This window comes from Salminus brasiliensis, chromosome 9 (genome assembly GCF_030463535.1).
Source record: "Salminus brasiliensis chromosome 9, fSalBra1.hap2, whole genome shotgun sequence".
Classification (NCBI taxonomy): Eukaryota; Metazoa; Chordata; class Actinopteri; order Characiformes; family Bryconidae; genus Salminus; species Salminus brasiliensis.
The window spans coordinates 13,673,742-13,694,533 of NC_132886.1; the positions used below are offsets into that span (position 1 = coordinate 13,673,742).

Genomic DNA, 20,792 nt, shown 5'->3' on the forward strand with positions numbered 1-20,792 from the left:
ATTTATCAAAGCCGTAGTCACTCCCTCTCATTTATGGTGGTTTCTTTCTTTCTGGCTGCTTTTTTCAGTAATCACGTTTACCCAAACTAAACACAGTGCCTCTCTTTGCTTCTAAAGCCTAGCACTAATGGTCCTGCCTAACCACAGCGAGCTAACTTTGGTAAGAACTACAGACCTCCTCACGATCCTTTACACTGTAACCTCACCCAAACAAATGAGAAATATGATCGTGTGTCTGAGTCTGCAGAGGCCTGGAGGAGGCCCCGGGCAAGTGCTTGCCAGGTATGTAAAAGCAGCAGACAGTGAAAGCACTGGGGATCTGTGGCTACTGGACAGTTGAGATTAGTGGCTAGCAGAGAAAACACACAAGGGCAGATGTCTGGGTGATAAAACACTTCAGTTGTATCATTTTTAACTCATTTCTTAACGAAAATTCCACAGAACCGCTGACGGTTCCACTGTTCCATTACTCACTCTCAGGATTACAAATACGTTACATACCAGTTTTGTAGTTTCTTCGTAAAAGGGCAGGAAAAAGGGGTCTTTGTAACAGTGCCATAGAAGAACCACTCTTGCCTCCCTAAAGATTCTATCAATAAATCGTTCTTTAGTTCTTTAAAGTCTAAAAAACTTAATATCACTGTTTTTTTATTTATTTAAGTTTCTCATTTTTAAGAGAGTAGTGATGAATAATTTGCAGCAGATGTTAATTTCTAGCAGTTACTGAATACTAATAGCTAACAGTTAATTTGCTCACTTGGGTTCGGACATGGATCTGTGTAAAGCCACGTGTTGTTAAAAGTGCTATATAAAATTTATACTTGAATAATATGTAATAGTAGTATGTTGAATAATTCAACATTGACCATTAATATTTAACAATGAATCATCTATAGTAGTAACTGAATCATTTAATGCTGATTTCATTGTAGGTCTTGAATAATTCAACACAATTTATGGATAATTCATAAAAGTTCCTGAATAATTCAACAGTTACTTAATAATTCATAGCAGTTTCACAATAATTCAATATACTTCCGTAATAATTCATAGCAGTTCCACAAAAATTCAACATAGTTACTCATAGTTCCTGAATAATTCATGGCTGTTACTCATCCCAGTGCATGTGCTGAATAATTCATAGTAGTTATGCATTGTAGTTAGTGAATGATTTATATAAGTTACTCATCTCATTATAATTGCTGAATAACTAACATAGTTTCCAACCCACATACTCATTTAGGGCCATGTAGGTGGAACATAGGCTAGGTGGGTTCCAGGTGGGCATGGGTTCTGAGTGGGTCTGTATATGCATTTTTACTTGGACCCAGTTGGGCTTTCCTTAATCTCACATAGGTCCCCTGTAGGCTCCATGTGCTGTGTACATCCCAGATAGGGCCCATGTTTAACCCCTCTTGATCCATATTTGGGGCCAACATGGAACTCAGTAATTCAGTAATTACTGAACAATGCATAGTAGGTGATGAACAATTTATAGTAATTACTGAATAATTTATAGCAGTTTTTGAAAAATAAACCTTAAGACTAATAACTCAATAATAAGCAAAGCTCTCTCTCTCTTACTTTGCTTCTGTTCCATAAACAGTATGGTATTAAATTGTAATCAGATGGTGTCGGAACAACAGCACTCAACATGACAAATTGCTGTCTAATTCTTTAATTATTTGCAGAATGTTTTGATTTGTGGCAGAATGCAGACAGAAGGCCACAGCCGGCTGTGAGCATAGAAGCTTCCGGAAAAGCATAATGGAGTCAAGATATTTCTGTGTTTGTACTGCCTGAGATGCTTAATCGGGTTATGGATGTGATGTGCTTAATTAACAGCTGTGCTAAGACCTGTGAGCTGCGGCCTGCCACAGATCAGGTTAGAAAAATATTGAAATATTTATCTTAGCCTGAGTATTCACTTCGGGTTCAATCAGGTTCAGACATTAGTTCTCAAATATTTGTCAGACAAGAGTTGGGTTTAAATTTCCTAAATCTCTTACCTTAAACGGATTTTGGTTTAGTTTTTTCACTCTACTTTATTCTTCCTCCCTATTTTATTACCTTTTATTATTCATTTGGCACAACTGAGTCACAGACAATGGAGGTCCAAGAGGTCTGTACAAGTGTAAAAACGGAATGGGTGTGAAATTAGACAGTGAATCGATTCAGGAGAAGACAGAGTGATCTGAAAAGCCAATCGACATTGTACTCCTACATCGATCAGCCAAAGCATTAATACCGTCTGCCTAATATTGAGCAGGTTAACAGGTCTGACCATTTGATGCATGGACTCCACAAGACCTCTGAAGTAATTCTGTTGTATCTGACACCAAGATGTTAGCAGCAGATCCTCATAAGTCCTGTAAGTTAGGAGGTGAGGCCTCCGTGAAATGCATCAATGAGTCTCAGGTGTCCATGACCCTGTTACCAGATCACGGGTGGTTTCCTTCTTGAACCACTTTTGGTAGGTACTGACCACTGTTTTGGCAATACTCTGTCTCAGTCATCGAGCCATCAGAATTTGTCAGAGTGGCTCAGATCCTTACGCTTGGCCATTTTTTACTGCTTGAAAGTAATGCATCACCTTACATTTACACTTACATTTAAGGCATTTAGCAGACGCTCTTATCTAGAGCGACTTACAAAAGTGATTTGCTATTCACCCAAGAAAAACCTCAGCTAGTTTGAATAGACTAAAAATTCAAAGATACCTCTACGTTTAGACATTACTAAAAACAAGTCAGTAAGGTGTCCACTCTGCTATTTGTTTATGGACTATGGGTCTTCAGTCTGCGTTTGAAGACAGCGAGCGTTCGTTCCACCACTTTGGTGCCAGGACAGAAAAAAGTCTGGACGCTTGTCTACCGTGGATCTTAAAGGATGGCGGGTCGAGCCGAGCTGTACTTAAAGCTCGAAGGGCTCTTGGTGCGGATCGGCTTTTGACCATTCCCGGCTTTTGACTGTTCACTTGCTGCCTAATACGTCGATCCCAACCTTTGACAGGTGCCCCTGTAGATGAAGATAGTCATGTTATATGTTTTTCACCTCACTTGTTAGTGGTAATAATGTTATGGCTGATCAGTGTGTAATAAACCTTTAGGATTTGAAAAAAGCAGAAGTTGACATAGAAATGATTTGGAATGCTTAGGAATGAAGCTGTTCTGTCATTAAAATGTGGTTTCTTATTGATGGTGGTTGATTTGGTAGAAAAGGTTAAGACTACTTGGTGCTGCGGGTCAGGCTGGAATTGGACAGAATGTTCTTAAGCTATATTTGGGTTTGGATAAAAATTTCAGACTTGATTAATGCATTGGTCCAGATTTTAAGTGAGGGCTGCAAAACATGTTCTCAGGTCAGATTTCAGGGACAAAAAGAAAACTACCATGACTGAGAGCTTTGAACTTCATGCATTCCTGTGTTGTTTGTTGACCCTTATAATTTACTGTAGTGGCTCTGAAAGGGTGTGTGTTTCATCCAGAGGAGCAAAAAGTTATAAACACAAGTCACTTTATATATGAAAGCTACTGGCAAAGGAACTCCATAACATACATAAGCACTAGAAAGTGGTGTTTCTAAAAAGCTCCTGTCAGTATTGATAGTGCTTTGCAGTGCTTCAGTCTCTGTGTTTGTGTGGGTTTCCAGTGGGTACTCTGGTATCCACCCACAGCCCACAAACAAATGGTAGGTGAATTGGCTATGTTAAATTGCCCCCAATTGTAACGGAATGGGTGTGTGGTATCCTGTAATGAACTGGCGCCCTGTCCAGGGGGTATTTGTCCATTGCACCTCATGATTTCAGGTGAGTGCTGGACTAACCCAATTCCTGTTCAGGAAGATGGACGGATAGATGGATGAATGTTTCAATTGAAATGTTTAGGTTAAATAAAATCAGTTAAACAAACAAGCAGTTTTTTTTTTTTTACAGCATTTACTATTTGAGCTGTTAATATACACTATATAGACAAAAGTATTGGGACACCTGCTCATTCATTGTTTCTTCCGAAATCAAGGGGATTAACCACCTACCTTATCTCACCACTCCATTAATCATTCCAAATGTTCCACTGCTCCACGGCTCAATGCTGGCCCACACTTGACATTAGGCATGATACCCAAAGGTTCATGTGTATCTTCTCCAGAGAGTCCTATTCTATTGGCAATACTTCTCTACAGGGACTAGACAAGCTGTGCGTGTGCATTTGCACATCTGTATCAGCAAAGGGTGCAACCTAAAGTAGCAGGTTTAAGTTAAATCTTTGTATTTTTTCTTTTAACTAAGCTAAAGCAGGGTCTTGAGTCGCTTTCTGGTCTTAATTCAGAGCCATGCTAGTTAATCTAGCACATCTGTTGGGTCAAATATAGACAGAACTGAAGAATTTGCACTTTACTCCAGGCGTATTAAGCTGTGTTATGACCTTGCATGAGAAGCATTTTGAATAAACCTATGATATTTGGCATCACTTGTTTCAGAAGAAACATGCAAGACCAGATCCCACACAGCAGTGCCTCGCCAGTGCATTGCAAGTGCACAGTCTTGTTGTTTTTACTGAATGTGAGTGCTAAATTGAGAAGTGTGTGCAGCTTTAATTGTTGAATAGGTTAAAAGGTGGTAGATGGTGGGTTCTGAGGCTAATTCATTGTTTTCTAGGGACGGATGAATATAGCCTAAAAAATAAAGCAGAACATTTAAGCCCTGTAAGTTGGGCGCAATGAGCCTTACGTGCCCATGACCCTATCACCAGTTCACAGAGGGTTTCCTTCTTGAACCACTTTTGTGAGGTTCTGACCACTGTTTTGGAGATGTTGAGGTCATCGAGCTATCACCATTTGACCCTTCTCAGAATGGCTCAGATTCTTATGCCTGATCATTTTTACTGCTTTTAACACATCACCTTCAAGAACTGACTGTTCACTTGCTGACTAATATGTAGTGGGTTCTGATGCTCATTAGTTGCTCCCTGCGGACGGATGTGTACATTTTTAAAAAGAAAGCAGATCAGAAAGTCTAAATGATAAATCATTTAAGTTCAGAGGTGGGAAATGAGCCTCCATAAGCCTTAGGTGCCCGTGATCCTGTCGCCAGTTCACAAGAAGTGCTACGAAGGGCTGTTTCAGTGGTTTCATCGAATATCCACTTTTGGTTTTGAAGCACTCAGTCACCAGTGCAATCAAGTCTATTACAAAAACAGTTCTTTAAGGAAACAAAGGTGGTTATTCTATGGTATCTGAGATCTCTTTGGATGACCAAGCAAGATATATTTTTAAGGGGTGTGTCCCAATTGCATACTTATTACTATAACTAATGTTGTTTGAAGTATGCAGTGTGTAGTATAGGGGAAACATTGACAGTAGTTGCTACTCTAGGGTTGCATTCGAAACTTTCAGATGATACATTTTAGAACACAGTGATGAGACATTGATTGTGCATGGCCTGAAATGATTTCTTTGCTGGCTTGTGAGGGGCAGCAGTTGTGCAATAGAGAAACTGGATGTGACTAAGAGTAACAGAAATGACAAAAGTCACTTCCTGTGAACTGATCATTGTGAATGTTTCTTTAGAAATGCAACAGAGTTCACTGGCCTGTCCTGGAAAAGAAGTGAATGACTCTGGTTGCGTGAGAGCAGAGATGGACGGTATCAGAGAGCAGTGCAACACAGGGGACAACAAGGACTGTTCACCATTCTTTCGTTAGGTGCTGGTAGTTCACTTTAATTGTGGTTCATAAGGAATCAATTCAGGACATCGTGAAATCTACAACAATGATTCAGTTTATTGGTTCAATTAAAAATTATTTACACAGAATCCACCACTTTGCATGAAGAAACCTGTGAAGTACTAGAATAGAGAAAATGGTGTAATGGTGTCCAGCCTCAAGGTCTCTCCAGATTTGAGCTCTGGTCTCAGCCAAGACCAACTATTCTTTCAACAAATTACATTCATTAATTGCAACTTGTAAACCAAATAATGGCATCTGTTTGTGTTTGATTTAGCTAATTGGAGCAGAATAGCCCCATTTCTGTTTGTAAGAGAAAACTAAATTTGATGAAAATGTCCTTACACTTTTGCCATGTTTAAGTCAATTCCCAACATTGAATCAAACAGAAAAGAGTCAGAAATGCAGATTCTTCCCTGAATACATCTGTACCACACCAATTGAATTGAACAATGGGATTAATTGTGCAGTTACATAATTTTGTTTAAACAGTATATGAAAGTCCACCAAACAAAGGGCAAAAAATCATTACTGGAAGCTGTTAGACTAGTTAAGGCTTGGTCTCAAAGGCCCTATTCACACCTGGCATTAATGTGCGCCTCAGGTATTCCTACCACCTTACCAAAACACATAGCTGTTCACACCTGGCACCTTAAATGTGTCTCCTGTGATTGCTTGTGAGTGGATTCCTCACTGGATTTCTCATTTCCGCTGAGGAAGGGGTATGGCACACATTAATATTATATTAATATAATATAATGATATAATAATGGGAACACCAGCCACGAGTATCATCTTTATCGCTTAGTTAGTTCGTTATTCTAGCGTGCTCAGGTAACTCATGCGAATGGTGGACGATGTGGTCTCACGATTATTAGCGCGCTGCAGTTTCCAGCTTGATGCAAGCAGTGCTTTGCTGTCTGGGACACTTCGAGACGCTTTGGCGTTCAATCTGTGTGGTTTGAGTGATCGGATTACAACTCTTTTGTAGAATTCTCAGCGTACATTTAAACATTTTTTAATTGATGCAGTTGAAAGACCTCCTTCAGCTTGCTTTCAGGCTTATAGGAAAGTAAAGGAATAAGAGGTTAAAAGTTAAAGGAAGAAAACGGGTGAAAAATAAGAAAAATGAGGCTTTGAGTTATGTGTTTGGCAGTTAGTTTATCATGGTCAGTGTGACATTAATCAACTAGACAAGAACTTTTTTTACCAGAACAACATTCCCTCCTCATCAACTGGCCAGCAGTATGTCACATCGCCATGGAGATGGTCGCTGTGACGCGTGGCAGCTGTCGTGTGATTGGGGGCCCACTGTCGCGGGGTCAGAGATCGCAGAGGGGCTGCTGCTTCATTTCCTCGAAGCATGGACTGTAAATATTTACTCGCACCCGAGCAGCCCTGATTCTGTGAGAAGAGCTCCAGACTTCTGTAAAACCAGCCAGAAGAGAGAGAGGACACAGAGGAGGAGGGGGAATGTGGGGAATGTTGGCTGGACACTGAGCGGACACGGAAATACTGCAATTGTGTTTTCTTTCAGGTTGAACCTCCTGTCACCCTGATGACCTCCCAACTCTACTCACTTACTACTTTCTCCATTCATTCACTTCATTCTCCAAAGCATCCCCAAGCAAACACACACACACACACACACACACACTAGGGATGTAACCCAAAACAAATAAATGATTCAAAATGAACTGATAACGATGTAAACATTCAGAAACAATTAGGCACAGCAGTGTTTGTTTTTATAGGTGTTTAGTTTTTTTTGGACAATTAAAGAGGTTGACCAACTGGACATCCTGATGAACTAGACTTGTAGACTAGCTTGGTAAAGCACCTAACATTTAGACAGTTACCTCTGGCATTGGCATTGCCACAACCAAGCTGACAGATCAGCTGTATCCCAGCAATCTGACCCACAAGTGGTCTTCTGCTATATCATATACAGTCCAAGCAACTCCAAAAGCAACTCAACTGGAGTTGAACAGCCAAGTGCAAACATGCTCATAAAAAGTTTCATCTCCTTAATGAGGGGTAAAAGTTAGGTGGTTTACCAAGCTAGTCTACCATTTATCGGTTCATTTTGAATCATTTATTTGTTGATAGTTAATAGTGGTAATACTAATCATATTACCACTATTAACTATCATTACTCTCATTACTCTTACATCACTGCCATGGCTATATTTATTATACTACACCAGTATTATAATATTGTTATTATGAAAATGTTGCACACCAGAGCAGTTCAACACTATGGATGGTCCTCACAGACAGGGACCAGAGTGGGCATTGAACCCACAACCCTAGGACCCCCCCATAAAATTGTCCTTAAGTGTCAAGCTGATGGCCTACTAAAGTTCTTGATCACTCCAGTGTTTTGATTTGACTGAGTGCTTCAGCTGGACTCTGTCTTACACACTAAACCATTGTCACACCTGTGCCAGTAATGGATATAACAGCCGAAAGTCAGTCAGTTCTCTTACAAGTGTTGATCCTGTCTCCAAGGCATTACATAATGTGTTACGGATTGTACGGATCATAACCTTCAGTTCACCATATTCGAAGATCTTTCTCTTTTTCTTTCTCTTGGAATCATCACACACTTGCCTTACAACATTATGTAGCAGTTTTACCTTAAAGTGGTATTTTGGGGCTTTAAAGACCTCTCTGGAGAATGTGTCATTTCAATGAGCATGAGGAGGAGTGCGTTTAAACATGTGACATGGTGCTGTCTCATTTCAGAGCCAACAAATCTGATCATTGTAAGTTTACATTCACTCAGTCAGTGGAACAGTTCAGAGTGGAATATTCAAAGAGAGCTGAATGTAATGTAAAGAGAGGTGAGAGGTGAATGTTTTTTAGAGAATGTAAGAGATTTCTATAGGTACTGTTGTCATTTTGATCAGCATAATATTTGCATTTTGTTTTTGAACTATTTAAATGCAGATACATATTGTCACTGTCTACAGAAAAAAACTGTATATCCACAATAGTGACTTAGTAGTTAAATATAAAAGAGGTTTTAACTTTTAAGGCAGGTGAATGTAAACAAATTGCCAAGTGAAACTATTCTGTGTGAGTTTATTGCTATGTCTGAAGGCTTTCTTTGAGGTGCAACGATATGGGAATAAACATTCTTATCACTGAGCAGCAGATAAAATACTGGCTATTAGAGTACAGCTGGTTAGCATGGGTCCAGTAGCTATATGAAGCATCCACTCAGTCTGGTGTCTTTTTAGGTGTTGCATAGTTTTGTGTTTGCAAAATCAGCAAGGATAGCACTTGAAATTGCCTGACAATAGTATTTTTTAAAACACAGAGGCAAAAAAGCATTAGGAAGCTAAAGTTGCTATACAGGTAGGAAATTCAGCAGGACTGCACTACACTGTGATGCAGGTACACACCAAATCTAAAGTTGATATCTTTATCTCAATGATAGCCTGGCTGCCTGTATTAGTAACTAGCCCTAAAAACACTAAATATTTTACCTGCTCAGCAAGAGAAACCCAACTCAGCATCACTTTTAATTCATCCAGGGCACTGAGCTCTCACCTCCTTACAAAAGCCTAGCCAGTTTATCCTGGTTTTAACAAGGACTCTGTTGTGCTCTCTTTTAGCTTATTAGCTCAGGTTTTGGTTTCAATTCTGTGTTTCTTTATTTTGCCATTCTGATATCACCATGTTCACAGTAGCTATTATATCAGCACCATTAGCAGTGCCATGGTAGTTTAGGTAATTAGCAAACAGTGCCAGACCCTCTTTTAGAGGTTGTGCAATTAGCACAAATATGTAAAGATGTGATGTGGCCAGAAAAAAAACTTGTGAAAACCTGCCAGACCACACTGTTTTTAGAATGAATATATTAGACGTTGCAGTGATGGTCCTGCCAGCAATCTGATACTATTGACTAGAATATTTTGTCTCCTCCTCACGCAGGAATACTACATCTTTCAATTTAAAAGAAAACATATGATTGACTGCCACTTTAAAATAGCATCTTCAACATCACATTGATGGTGGTCAGGGACTCATATGACCACTTTCTCCCTGCTGTTTTGATCAGTAGGGCTTAGGTAGGCCGTAGGCCTGCTGCTTAGGGATAAATGTAAGATCATAAACGCTCCATGCATACTAAGCTTCCCAGCCTTAGATGGCCTACGGTGTGTTTGGTTCACGGGCTTGAGGCTGGAAGGAGCCATACTTGACCTAATAGCATTTAACTTTAGCCTCCTAAATTCTGCCTGTTCAGTGAAGCATAAAACTCATGGCTTCATTCTACATTCTGAACATAATGAGTCACAAGTTGTTCTCCTGTCCAGAATCTTTCGTATCTCTCAGCTTTTGATCTACCTGTCAGATCATGGGCTTATGTATAACATAACCAAGTTGGGGAAAATCTTTTCCACACTGTTGAGAGATTTTTCCAAGCGATTTGTTCCACACTGAAGAAGCCTTTATATGCTGTCATGTCCATCTACATCAAGATTCAAACTATGATCGCCACAAAAGATTATTCTTCACAAAGGTTTTAGACACAACTTTGTTTATCCTCTGACAGGTTTCTGATATATTTAAACATTAAGCTTTTATCTAACCTACTTTCTGTTTATTCCAAGTACTAATTTTAATTGTGCAGCCCAGAGGTTCTCTCCTTAATCCTTCACTGCACTGTTTGTTCTTCATACTATTCATGTTTTTTTTTTTTTTATCCATGGCCAACTGTTAAAGATTTGCACCACTCTGGAACCCACCACTGGTTCTGTTTGTTCTTTCAAACTTCAAACAAGTGTCTTATAAAGGAAATTCTGATAAGGATATACTTATCACAGGTTGCGAAAGTATCATATTACATTACAACTTTCAATCTTCCTTCCCCATGTTCTAAAGGAGTTTTTAAATCTTGTTTCTTCATGCTTATAGGGAGGGTTTCCTTTTGAGCCTTGGTTCCTCCAGTGTTTCTTCCTTCTGCTGATGCTCTTACCCAGAGTGACTTACAAGGCTACTCGTATTACAGAGGTGGGCCAATATAGTGTTAGGAATCTTGCCCAAGGACTCTTATTGGTGTAGCGCAGCATAGTCACCCAGACCAGGAATCGAACCCCAGTCTCCCAGGAGGTGTGGTAGCTCATTGGCAGTGGTATTGGTGTTACCTGTTAAATCTTGTTTGCTCACTTTCTTATAAAAGTATATTTTTGGGATTTAAAATCTCAAGATCTAAAAATAGTAGTATGTATTTCTTTGATTTCGCTCAGCTATACTTTCTCCTACAATCCTACAGTGCTTTCCATTTCGAGGTTTGGTTTCTCTCAGTGTTTCTTCTTATACTGTTAGAAAGAATTTGTTTAAGTCCTGGTTCATCCCGGTGTATCTTCTTTATACTCTAATAGAACATTTCTTCTTTTTTAATCTTGGTTCCTCACAGTTTTTCTTCTTTTTGCCCTTGGGAAGGTTTCAGACACCATTGCCCCATGTAACTTTCATTACAGGTGTGCACCCACATTTCTGTAAAGCTGCTTTGGAATAATGTCTTTAAACAGTGTTATACCCATACAATTCAATGCATCATCCATGCCTTTATGTGTATGGAGACAATGAGCCTCCCAGACTTCAGGACCTCCTGTTACACTAACATCCATTTCTTAAAATGCTTGAAAAACATCAAACTTACTGAACATTCCCCTCAATGTAGTCGATCAACTTAGACATGTATCTAAGAAGTTTGTTTCGGTGGGTTTGCGATGGAGCTACAAGCAAATTGACAACCACCAGTTTGCAGTGTGTAAACTACTTGTCTAAACTGAGTTGTATTGAGTTGATTGATCTCTGGTTGATTAGCCTGTGTGGTTTCTAACACTGTTATCTGTAAATAATGACAGATGTAGGCCAATATACAAGATTCAACCTTCAAGATTGCTGATTCTACTGTTTTGGTTCCATTTGTAAGCAGAAAGGTCCATAAACAGTTCTTGGCTTTGATTTATGGTTCTGGGAATTATGTGGAGGATCTTTAATCAATAAAATTGTACTTTCAACTGTCCTTTTGAAGGTCTATCAATGATATCACTCCAAATAATTTAAGACCGATTTAAACCATTTGTGCATCAACTTGCATTTTTCTGCAACTTCAGAACGAGGTGCCTTGGCTAAGACACAGTGGCAGCCAGCCCATGTAGACAAAGCTTGTGTTCCAATCCATGTTGCTCAACGGCCGGTTGTTCAGCTGCGGTGCTGTTTTGCAGGGTAGATGCCTCTGGTTCTCCAGGGGCCTCCACAGCCCCAGGGTCAAGAGACTTCTTCAGTTTTTTTAAATGGAGCGGATTAAGCTGAAGATTTGTGTCTTTCCGCTGTTGTTTGCACAGGAGCAGAGCCAGATGGACGTTTCTTCCTGGTGCTGCTGGCACACGTCGTTGTTTGAACTTGTTTGAACAGTGTTAAACTCTGTTGTTTAAAGCTGGTATGACATCGTTCGGTGCTGTTTTATAAAGATTGACAAGATTTACAAAGATTGTAGTAGATGATCCAAGATCGGATTCTATTTAGGACCTCCTTTGCAAGACCACTTTTACTCACTCTTCCATGAGCCACGTGCACAGCGAATTCCACAGCTTTCCACAGAGTCATAAAGTGTGTTAATTAATGGCTGCAGAAGAAGAAGCAGGGGTTTGAAACTGTGTAATCTTGTAAAGCAACTGCTTCTGTGGGTCATAAATAGCCCCGACAGCGCTTACAAGAGGCGTGTTTGCGACCGTAAATTGACACGTTAACTGGCGAAGTGTGTGCGCATGTACTGCTTTGTTAATCTGCAATTTGTGTGTGGGGGGACAGTTGTAATTAGTGCAGCACAGTGAGTGAGTGCAAGAAACGGAAAACATGTTCAAAAACTTTTAACTTCAGACTGTCCTTCACAAACTTCATTCAGTATAATCATCTCATATGCATTAAATACAACCACAAGCAATTTATTAGGAGACCTACTCATTCAGGCATTTATCCAATAAACCGGTCGTGTGGCAGCAGTGCAATCCATAAAATCATGTAGATACAGGCCAGTAGCTCCAGGTAATGTTCACATCCATCTTTGGAATGAGCAAAAAATGTTTTGAATGTGGCATGACTGTTGGTGCCAGATGGGCTGGTTTGAGTATTTCTAGAACTGCTGAGCTCCTGGGATTTAGAATAGAAGTTTTTAATAACACTTTAGGCCTGCCGGTGGGCCTTAGGCTGTTTAAGGGGTTAATCATTGCTTAATGCCACAGTCTGACCATATGCAATCCCTTCATGATCACAATTTGCCCATCTTAATGCACCATGTCTCAAAGTTCAAAGTTTAAGTTGTGTGTTCTTCAGTGGGCTTCCCAGTCACTCAATGGGTCTAGATCAAGTAGAACACCTTTGGGAGGTGGTAGAAAAGGAGATTCGAAGCATGAAAGTGCTTCAGTCATGTCAAAATGGACCAGAACCTTAAAGGAAGGGTTCCACATGTTGTCCAATATCTTGTGGAATCCATGCTGTGAAGAACTGAGGCTGATTTGAGAGCAAAGGGAGTGTTTATCCAATATTGCTATAATCTTCCTACTAAAGTGCTCAGTGAGTGTTTATTGATGCTATTTGCCCAAAACCTTGCATCACAAAATTATTCATTTTAAAAGATATGAATCAGTGTAAAGAGATTCAGTTTTTTGTTGATCCATTCGTCACTTTACCAATTTGTCTTTTATTCTGAAAATGTATGAAAATTAAAATGCACTGTTCATCTTTCTCTCTTTCTACCGGGCTTCCAGCAGTCTCTCATGTCAGTGTCTGTGGCTTGTAAAAAAAGATTTACTGTATTTTGTGTTGTGTAAAGCAGCTCTTGTTAAACACGCTCTGATTCTTTTCCTGGGGAGGCTCCAGAAGTCACAGTGGACAAGGGCATTAGAGCGCAGTAGCATCACACACACTGACACCCATCTCTCTCTGTCTGAACTGAATGTTCCCTTTTTTAGTTTACAGTCTCATAGTCTCTGTTTTGATTATTTTATTAGTCTTCCATTGGAGAGACTCCCTCTATTTAAGAATTTATATCTCCCCCCCCCCCCAAGCTCTCTCTCTCTCTTTCTCTCACTTTGTCTCACTTTCCCTCTCACTCGCAACAAACAGGGGTCACTAACACTAACACTGAACTATTGCCAGTGTTTATTCACATCCACACATGCGTTCATAAATCTAGACACACAGAAAGCCACACTGGTGATTGGATCACATTTAAATTTCACGTGCCCACATGAAAAGTCATATATAAGCACACCCAGGACACACTGTGATTGGATTACAATTCCCTCAAATCACATTCAGAGGTGGTCAGAGGTGGATCCCATGCACATACAATACAAGGGTAAATGGAATGCGCTTTCCATGCCAGGATGTAGTTAGGTAAGCAGAAACATCGGTTAAAAAAGTTAACATAAGTAATTATTAGTGTTATGTATACTGGTGGAGTTGTATCACCTTGAGAAACTAAATGGAGGATGTGTCAATGTGCTTTTTACACTGGAAAGTCCTGGTCAGGGTCATGGTGGCTCTGGAGCCCACCCAGACTAATTGGGCACAAAGCAGGGATACACCATGAACAGGGCGCCAGTCCATAATAGGGTACCACACACAAGCATTCATTCACACACCTGCACCTTAGGGCAATTTAGCATGGTCAGTCCACCTACCCTGTGTATTTTTGGGAGGTGTGAGGAAACCAGAGTACCTGGAGCAAACCCACACAGGCACTGGGAGAACACACCAAACTCCTCACAGACAGTAACCGGAGTGGGGATTGAACCCGCAGCCCCAAGCCACTGGAGCTGTGCAGTACATACACTACTTACGGTACCATCATGCTGCAACGGAGACAGACTCTGACCAAAGCATATCCAGATACTATCCGGATATGAAATACAGCAGTATAGTATATAGTGTAGTGTGTTAGAGGTAGAGTGTTTCTATAATAATAATAATAATAATAATAATAAGGAGCATTGAGTGTAGTATTATTGCTTTACATTTCCCAGCCTGTTAATACTCACAGTAAAGGAGTTCTCATATCCTTCTCAGACCAGACAGTAGAACTGTGTCCTACTCAGCTGCTAAACAAACTCCAGACACACACTGACTGATTTTGACTGATTTACACTCTCAGTAGGCCTCCCTCCGCCTGGCAGGAGCTGCTGGATTTTGTCTTTCTCGGAGAAAGATTAATTTGCCCTTTGTTCAGAGTGTGTCTGTAAGGTCACTCGTGTCATGCCACATGGTCAGAGGATTTACAGAGTTTAGAAAGGTCAGGAAGCCACCGTCACTGTCTGCTAGTTTTCCTCTTACGTTGTTTCTCATTTTTCTTTTCTATTCTGTCTTCTTTCTATTTTTTTAATACAGTAGGTTACATATGAGCATAGCTTTTGACATACATGCATATGGATACTCTTTGTCTGCTTGCAATGATTATTAGTCTTATTAGTTGTCCCACAAATCACACAGGTAGCCGCCTAGCAGTCTGAAACTTTTTTATTTCTGCAATGTAGGAAAAGGCTATAAGAAGACAGCAAAGTGTTTTCAGGCAGCCATTTCCTCAATTAGTAATGTAATTAAGAAATGGTAGTCAAAGGCTGAGGTCTAGAAGACCAAGAAAATGTCCAGAGAATGTCTTGTATGATTACTTGAAAGCAAATCAAAAGACCTCAACCTGCATAGAAGAGTCATCAGAAGAAAACCTTTGCATCCTCTACACAACATTCAGCATCAGAAAATCTAAACAAGCCTGGTGAAATGTAGAAACCAGTTCTGTGGACTAATGAAATTAAAATGACATTTCTGACCACAAATAGCAAAGTTAGGTGTTGAATTTCATGAACTGTAGGTGACTTGCAACACTGCACTGGACTGCTTCACATATGGACTCCATGATGTGCTAAAAACAAATCTCAATCCCGATTCAGGACAGTCTCTGTGCCTGCAATGACCTTCAGACAATTTGTTTTGTCCTGTTTCCTAGATTTGATGCTCAGCAGTAACAATTTAAGGTGAAACTGGTTTCAGTGGCTGTGAGTAATTGTGTTTTTGCCCTGCTCGTTTTTATGGCTCAGCTCATATCGTGCAAGGCTGTATAGGTCTGCTTTTACAGGAAGTGTGACATAGCGTGATGTTTACTCCTCCAGCCAGTGTAAAAGAGAGGATGTGGAAAAGCTCAGTGTATTTTGGAGAGGCCCAGTGCTGCGGTTAAACCCTTGCATTTAGCTTTCATCCATGGCCCAAGGCTGTTGTCGGGGCTTCGTTCTATTCTTCTTCATCAGTCCTTAAAATCGTAATATACTTTCAAACAGAACATCATCAGATGTGAAAATATGGTAGATTTGAAAATAAGTCTTAAGACAATCCCTTTCTGAAGTCCCAGATGTGGCCATACCTTTACTCATCACTGGTGTTGTTGCATTTACTTGATTGAGGAATGATTCAACAAAGCCAAAAATGAATACATTTTTAATTTGTTAGCATCAGAAACTCTCAATTTGAACCACAAAACATGAATAGAATCTAAGTTGCATATCACCCATGTTTTAGCATTTTTTGTGGTTAAAAAAAAAAACAGTAATAAGCGTTTATCTATCTTTATTTATGTTGATATAAAAGTGGGGATTCACAGAAAGCTCTGATTCTACACGCTGATGAGTTTCACTTTCATCAAGGATGTCACAAGTTACGCCGATTTAAACCAGTACAAAAATAAAACAGCTAACCAGTCAATTTCACATTCACCAGTGGATTTGTCTACTAGGGGACTTGTGGGCTACAAACCATTACTTTTCCTCTCCATTCAATACATGGAATTCATATATAGAAACTAAGCTGTGCATATAGGGACTGGTTAATATTGATGTCACAATTATGAATCATAGAAACTGCAACAGGGAGGCCAATTAGAACAAAGATTGGCAACTGTGTGCACTCCTGAACTGATACCACAAGTAGCCTCTGATAGATAATAGTCAGTCCAGAAGCAGAACACCGTTCATCTTTACCTCCTCAGCTCATATATCAGCCCAATCTCAGAGCATGGATACAGCCTTATGAGCCCTAATGCTTTTAAACCAGGAGAGTTTCTGCTGTGTAGGACAGTTCTCCATTTGTTGTTATTCTGACAGAGTTGATAAGGACATCTGCTAGGCTGGCTGTGATATTACTGGCTGTGTATTGTACAGCGTATCATACACTGCTACGATATCAGTGATGGAATTTGAAGCTTTGTAAGGCATTGGGGGATTACGTTAACATTAAAACAGCCCACAATTAGGTATATTTTGGCACAGAGTGTCCTTGTTGTTTACTTTATACTGTCTATTGCAATAGTTCTCTGGTCTCTGGTTGGGGGTCGGGGTTGGGAAAGTTTCAGATGTATTAGAAGAATCGTTTAAATCGACTTTATTTTGAACATTTAAAAGGTTAATTATTCAAGATTTATTTCTATTAGGTATCGTACAGATATACAAGTTCCAGCAAGCTTTCGTTATCTCCAGTGATAAAGGTGTCTAATAAGGCTTAAAGATAAATGTGAATAATATACTATTATACTATTAGATAACATAGACTGTTTACTCTGATAACAGTCAAGGCAGTTGATGGCAGTGAGGCTGAGGAAAAGGCCTGCTGGGATTTTGTCAGTGTCAGCAGTTCTATGTGTGTACGTGTGTGTGTGTGTCTGTCCGGTGCAGATGCATGATGATGCTCCTCTGGATTCACTTTGCTTGTTTCCGCCGCTTTCAAATCCTCCTGCATGGGTCTCGGCTGTATTTGGAGACGTCCAGAGGGATCTGGTGATTAGCAGCTTCTGGCCTGCATGCTGTGAACAGAGCTGATGTGAATTATCCACTACAATGTAGGGAAAAAACAGAGAGGGAGCGTATTGTTCGGGTCTGTTATGCATGTGGGGTTAGTGGCTTGTGATATGGTCTTGTGGATAAAGAAGGTGAATATAAGAATGTGTCAGATGCTGAATCTCTGGGGAAGATGGACCATGACCAGAGGACTGGTGGACACATCTCCTTGGCTTTTCCTAATCAGGTTTAGTCTAGCCCTTAGTTTCTAATTTAGATAGTGATGGGGGAGCAAGCTTAATAATAATTGTACTTGTACCTGCCAGCTGTTGTATTCTGTATAATTATAAGATTTGTTGACTGCACTACTGACATATGGATCACTGAACTACATCTATTTGCACAGTTATTTAGTATCCATTACAAACATTTTCATAGTTAGCTTACATACAATTTCTATGGTTACACCAATTTTCACAGTTCCTTCATGCCCCTTTATACAGTATCTTCACACCCATCTTTCAGTTTCTTTACATCCACTCTTATGTTATTTTATTTTCATGTTTACTATACATCTATTTCCATGGTAATTTTATACCATTTCCCTTTTTTACGGTAAACCTTTTTCATGGCTACCTTTCACCCATTTTCATGTTTAGGTGACATATTTTCATGACCATTTTATCCAAATGTTAGTGGTTATGCTGCACCTGTTTCCATGGTCATTTAACACATATTTCCATGATAATTTTACACCCAATTTCATAGTTACACTACATTTGCTTCCATGGTAATTTTATCAAGTATTTGCAAGGTTCTTTTACACTAATTCTAATGGCTATGCTACACCTACTTCCATGATACTTTTAAACTCACATTCATGGTTAGGCTACACCTATTTCCACGGTCCTTTCATACTCATTTCCATGATCATTTTTCACAGACAACGAAGTAGATTAGATTTTACAATACCAATAAAGAAAATAAGAGATACAAAATACTCTAAATATGCAATACAAATTTCATTTTATACTGAGAGACATTGATACATTCAATTTACATTCTCTAGTGACTTCCCTTTGTTTCTCAATAAACATAGTTAAAAAATTCAAAGGGTGATTTTTTACACAGCAACATGATAATTATTAAAGAAAATGAATAAAATATCTCATTTTCTACCTCTGAACAAAAATGTATTTTGGATCAAATATTTAATCTGCATTTTTTTTTACATTTATGAGTGAGATGACATCATATTAGGTTACTCCATACTTTTATTACAGCCGGTGATAACTTCTAAGGGCTGAGGTTGGCAAGACTAGTCAGAAATATGCCAGGTGTTGTGCTGACTCTTTCAATCCAAGGTCTTTAAGTAGGGCTCATCTTTTATAACAGAGCTGAGGAAGTGCTTAAACTGAACGCACATCCTGCACACTCACTCAGCTGATAAAGACCTACCAAGCACTCTCTATCCTCCCTCTTTCTCCCTTCACCCGCTTGCCCTCTTCTTTTTCCTCCTTCCACAGGGTATTTTAGTCCCTCTACAATGCTCTGGGTCAGCTCCTTTCTTTCTTTCTTTCTCAGTTGTGGGTTTCCGGGAGGAAACGAGAGTTTGAAGCTCATTACCTCAGAGTTATGCGACACACAGCTGGCCAGCAGTGCTCCAGATTGCAATTAGCACCAGGGCTTGTCCTTAAGACTGATCTGAGACCTGCCTACTTTGCTGGAAGCCCGAGCTTATCCCTTAAAAGTAGCTACAGTCAGGTCAGGAACTAGCTGGAGCTTCATATTTCCTAACCATAGACATTTTGAGTTAAGTGAAAAGCTCTAAATGCTAAACTCTGCATGGGTAACATGTCATTATTGCTGGTGCCTTTGGTCTCTGGTTCCTGCTGAGATTTAAGGAAACTTCTGGCTTAAATATTTGAAGAGGAGGAAATTCAATTGAAGAGGAGTTTCAAATCAATTTCTTTTGTTACATTTTTTTTTAGCAGCAATCAAAACCACTCAGTATTCCATCAGATACACATGGTCATAGCCTTCTCTTGGCTAGTACAACCATTTCCCAGCTAGCAGAGAACGTTATTGAAATGTTTAGCAATGAAGGTTTCAGGAAGGTTACACTGGTATTACACTGATAAGTATTATTTAAAGAATGTGTTAATTTAGGATTTGTCAGATCTTTCCCTTTTTCTCACATTTTGGTACTGCCAATTAACCCTCCCTAATCATAGCTCCACTGGCACTAGCAATGCCCCAGACACATAGAGTGCATTAATTTAAACAAAGAATTAGAATATATGAAATAGAATATTTTCAGAATTTACACTAATAATAACATTATTCGGTGTTTGAAATATGTCTGCCACATAAAAAATAACAGTAAAAAAAAGTTATTAGTTAAGTTAATATAAACATTCTTCAAACGTCCAGAACATTTGACAGATCGAACCCTCTGAGAACCAAAATCTTCATGTTTAAAATATTCATGTAAAGCTCTACTAACCAAAAATCTAGCTACTAAGGTGTACACTAAGATGTATTGTTCAGTAACTACAGGGACTTCTGTACAATATAGCAGAGATATTCTTTGTTATTAAAACTTTTTTTGAACTGCTTTTAAGGGATTATGGTGCTTTGAGAAACTTTCAAGGAACCTTTATCTTCAAAAAAAAACTTTTATTAAAGGTTTCTCAACACATCTTAAGAGGTTCTTCCTCAGTTTCAAATTGAAGAACATTGAAAGGTTCCTCAGTGATCTTATGCCTTTAACAGTTTAGAGGGTGTGCATCCTCTAAATCTCTGTAGCATCAAATAAGTTCACCCTCACACACTGTTCACACGCTACATCAATGAAGTTGTGACGGGAGATGAAGAACGCTTCCCTCTTCAGTCTCTTTTATCAGATTTTTTCATGAACGTTTTCCGGCTTTCTACTTTTCTCTTTTTTTATTGGGTTATCCATCATACGTCCTGCTGTCTTTCATTCTTTCTGTGCTCTCTTTCCCGTCCCACCCGTCTCCATCTGTCTGCTTTTGGTTCATATACAGACACGCTTTTCTCATTGCCTCTCTCTCTTCCTTTGGCCGTATATCTGTCTGTCTCTTTCTGTCTGTCATGAACTTTCCCATCTGTCTCTCTTTTTTAGTGTCACACTCAACCATCTGTTTCTCTATCTATTTTACTTTCTCTCTCTCTCTCTTTCGCTTTCTCACACACTCTCTGGCTC

General features: G+C 39.5%; 1 protein-coding gene across 3 annotated transcripts in view; it reads left to right on the forward strand.

Moving 5' to 3' along the window:
• The window catches only part of svep1 (sushi, von Willebrand factor type A, EGF and pentraxin domain containing 1), a 116,565-nt gene that overhangs the window by 30,171 nt on the left and 65,602 nt on the right, over positions 1-20,792 (forward strand). The window lies entirely within an intron of this gene.